This window comes from Tachypleus tridentatus, unplaced genomic scaffold (assembly GCF_004210375.1).
Source record: "Tachypleus tridentatus isolate NWPU-2018 unplaced genomic scaffold, ASM421037v1 Hic_cluster_2, whole genome shotgun sequence".
NCBI classification, from domain to species: domain Eukaryota; kingdom Metazoa; phylum Arthropoda; class Merostomata; order Xiphosura; family Limulidae; genus Tachypleus; species Tachypleus tridentatus.
In genome coordinates this window covers 12156008-12160529 of record NW_027467782.1, presented here as the reverse complement: position 1 = coordinate 12160529, position 4522 = coordinate 12156008, and the positions used below count along the sequence as shown (strand labels likewise).

Genomic DNA, 4522 nt, shown 5'->3' with positions numbered 1-4522 from the left:
GGTGAACTGTACAGCTGAGCAAATAGACACAACATATAAATGTTGTAGAGTAAGAACAAATTTTGATACCTTTACAGCAGAGTGACTAGACACAGTAGTATTTGATTATTTGTACAAAAACTAAAACATTTGGATAACTGTACAACTGAATGAATAGATAGACACAAAAAGATGTAAGTATGTTGTAGAGTATGAACAAGTTTGGATAACTGAGGAGAGGAGTGATGAGACACAATAGAATGTAATGATGTTGTTTTGTAAGAAAAAATGGAGATAAATATATAGTGACTGACTAGATACAATTGTATATAAGGATGTTGTAGTGTAACAACAAGATTGTATGACTCTACTACTCAGTGAGTAAACACAACAACATATAAGGATGTTTTAGAGTATAAACAAGTTTGTATAACTGTAAACCTGAGTTACTAGACACAACATGAGTAAGAACACGTTTGAAAAACTGTAGAGCTGAGTGACCAGACAGAATAGAATGTGAGGAAGTAGTTTTGTAAGGACACCTTTGGATAATTGTTAAGCTGAGTTATATGATATAACAATATGTAAGAGTAAGTACCAGGAAGTTTGGATAACTGTAGAACTGAGAAACTAGACACAATAACATGTAGGGATGTTGTAGAGTAAGAACAAGATTGTATAAATTTAAATCTGAATGACTAGACACAAAAACATGTAAAGATGTTGTAGAGTAATAAGAAGTTTGTATAACTCAAGAGCAGAGTGCTAGACATAATAAAATATGAGTATGTAGTTTTGTAAGAACAAGTTTGGATAACTGCTCAACTGACTGACTAGACACAACAGCATGTAAAGTTGTTGTTGAGTAAGAAGAAGTTTCTGTAATAATGGAGCAGAGTGACCCAATACAATCTAATAATGTCTTGTAAGAACAAATTGTGATAAATGTACAGCTGACTGACATGATACAACAGTTTCTAGGAAGTTATATTGTAACTACAGGTTTGTTTAACTATACTACAACATTTAAGAATGTTGTAGAGTAAGAACAAGTTTGTTTAACAACAGACCTGGATTACTAGACACAACAACATGTCAGGATGTTGTAAAGTAAGCATAAGTTTGGATAACAACAGACCTGGATTACTAGACACAACAACATGTCAGGATGTTGTAGAGTAAGAACAAGTTTGTATAACAACAGACCTGGATTACTAGACACAACAACATGTCAGGATGTTGTAGAGTAAGAACAAGTTTGTATAACAACAGACCTGAATTACTAGACACAACAACATGTCAGGATAAGTTTGTAACAACAGAGAGTAACTAGATAAGTTTGTATAACAACAGACCTGGATTACTAGACACAACAACATGTCAGGATGTTGTAGAGTAAGAACAAGTTTGTATAACAACAGACCTGGATTACTAGACACAACAACATGTCAGGATGTTGAGTAGGAACAAGTTTGTATAACAACAGACCTGGATTACTAGACACAACAACATGTCAGGATGTTGTAGAGTAAGAACAAGTTTGTATAACAACAGACCTGAATTACTAGACACAACAACATGTCAGGATGTTGTAGAGTAAGGATAAGTTTGGATAACTGTAGACCTGAATTACGAGACAAAGCAGTACGAAAAGATTTTTTAGAGAACCAGGAAGTTTGGATAATTGGAGATCTAAGTAACTAGACACAACAACATGTACGGATGTTGTAGTGTAAGAACAAGATTGGTTCATTCTACAGCTGATTGAATAGACACAACATGTAAGGATGTTGTAGAGTAAGAACAAGTTTCTATAACTGCAGATCTGACTTACTAGACACAATAATATGTAAGTTTATTGTACAGTAACAATAAGTTTGAAAAAAGTGTAACGACTGCTCCTTGACTAAAAATAGTAATATATTAGGATATTGTAAAGTAGGAACAAGTTTGTATAGCTGTACGTCCGAGTAATTAGAAACAACAACACGTAAGGATGTTGTAGAATAAGAACAAGTTTGGATACCTTTACAGCAGAATGATTAGGCCAAGTGGTATCTTACAATTTGTAAAAAAACAACAAGAAATGTGGATGCTTGTACAGTTGAGTGACTCGATACAACAGTATGTAACGCTGTTGTAGTGTAAGAACAAGTTAGGTTCGTTGTATTTCTAAGTGAATAGACACAAAACACGAAAGGATACTGTAGAGTGAAGTGACCAGACACAATAAAATGTAATGATCTTGTCTTGTAAGACCAAATTATTATAAATGTACACCTGACTGACTAGATACAACAGTTTGTAATGAAGTTATATTGTAATTACAAGTTTGTTTAACTGTACTACTGAGTGACTAGATACAACAGTTTTATGAAGGATATATTGTAACTATAAGTTTGTTTAACTGTACTACTGAATGACTAAATACAACAACATTTAATAATATTGTAGAGTAAGAACAAATTTGTACAACTATAGGCCTGAGTTACTTGACATAATAACATGCAAGGATGTTGTAGAGTAAGGACACATTTAGATTTTTGTAGATCTCTGTGACTAGACACAACAACATGTAAGGATGTCGTACAGTAAGAATAAGTTTATTTAACTGTATAGCTCAGGGATCACCAAACTTTTTTCACAGGGGGCCAGATTACTTGGGGAATGAGAAGCGTTGGCCACATGATAATTATATTCAATACTCATAAGCCAGAACGAAAGCTCTCTGTAAAAGACTTAACACTAAGTTTAGGATGCCACATTAGCCACGTGGGAGTAGCATGCAATACACACATATAATAAAAAACAAACAGAAATACAACCAACATTTTTATTTACCAAAACGTTATCAAAGAAGGTCACATTAGCAAAAGCAATTGTTTTGTTTCATAGTGACGCCGAAGACTATACTCTTTTAAAATGGCAACACTTTCTGTGCATATCACACAAGTAGCTTTCTGTTTTCTTGTTTCCACAAAGAAGTCCTTTTCTCCCCATTCTTCATTGAAAGCATGACACTCAAAGTCCACTTTTCTTCTTTTAAAAGCAGTCATGAAAAAAAAAACAGGGTCTGAAAATGAAAAACACAGAGCGCTGTGAGAAAAGTATTGTACTGGTCCAAGAACGCACAAACAAAATATATTGAAACGTACGTTTGCCACGAAACTTACCTAAGAATTTTTATTTTTTTATTTTTATTTTATTTTTAATTTTCATTTTATTTTATTTATTTTTTAAATGGTTATTACTAGTAGTAGTTGCATTTTCTCCATGGAGAAAAGCAAAAAGGAGAAAAATACAAAAAATATGTATATTAATGGCAAAAAAAATATATATATATGAAAAATACAAAAAAATCAAAATGTAAATCAAAAGAAGTACAGAAAATGTATAAAAAAAAGGAAGAAGTAACTAAAGGAAAAAAAAAACTTTTTTTCTTGCATAAACTGTGCCCTGAAATGGACCTGAGTATGGAGTTATACTTTACTTTGGCCCAAAGCTATTATAAAACTAATCCCTGAAAGACAGACGCCATCAACGTTCGGAAGGGAGGAAGAGGTCTGATGTACCTGACCCTCCTGGGTATTTAACATCAATACCCAAATACCTGCTCAGCGAGACTTACCTAAGAACGAGTTACGAAAAGCGCATAATACGAATACTGAGAGAAATGAGCTTGCTGAAGCGGTAACTCAAGCCCGCTGAATTTACAAGACGAGTCGATAGGACGAGGTTTAAGTCTGTACTTGTTTTCGAAATCCTAATGCTTTTATAGATACGTGCCTCGATATGAATAAACTGGAAGCAAGGACGAAAAAAGAATTTTCCTATTAGTTAATAAAATGCGCGTGACAGCCTTGTTTCTTTTTTATCATAACGTCTTGTGTTTGCTAGCTTAAAGCGACCATCGGTGTGATTTATTTTGTTATGACAGTAGAACATTTGATGAAATGCCCCCTATTTATTTTCGGCCTGGCATGGCCAAGCGCGTAAGGCGTGCGACTCGTAATCCGAGGGTCGCGGGTTCGCGCCAGCGTCGCGCTAAACATGCTCGCCCTCCCAGCCGTGGGGGCGTTATAATGTCACGGTTAATCCCACTATTCGTCAATTAAAGAGTATCCCAAGAGTTGGCGGTGGGTGGTGATGACTAGCTGCCTTCCCTCTAGTCTTACACTGCTAAATTAGGGACGGCTAGCACAGATAGCCCTCGAGTAGCTTTGTGCAAAATTCCAAAACAAACAAACATTTTATTTCCAAGCTGCTAGCGGGCCGGACAAAATGACCTTGAGAGCCGTTGTTTGGTGACACCTGGTATAGTTTATTGGCCAAACACATAAGTAGGTAAGGATGTTATAGTTTAACTGTACAGCGTATTGACCAGACACAGTAGAATGTAAGGATAATGGTTCAGCTGCGTGAATAGACACAACATCATACGAGAGCTGTTTCACTGTGTCGGTATTTGGGTATTGATGTTAAATACCCAGGAGGGTGAGGTACATTTGACCTTTTCCTCCCTCCCGAACGATTATAGCGTCTG

The 4522-nt window shown here is 35.3% G+C and overlaps 1 long non-coding RNA gene across 1 annotated transcript; it reads right to left on the bottom strand.

Annotated features, from left to right (window-relative positions):
* Positions 1-2798: 2798 nt before the first annotated feature.
* LOC143242707 (uncharacterized) lies at positions 2799-4235 on the bottom strand. Its single transcript, XR_013023161.1, has 2 exons — positions 3608-4235; positions 2799-3052 (listed from the first exon to the last, which is right to left on the bottom strand). It is a non-coding gene; the product is annotated as an uncharacterized LOC143242707 (long non-coding RNA).
* Positions 4236-4522: the final 287 nt, after the last annotated feature.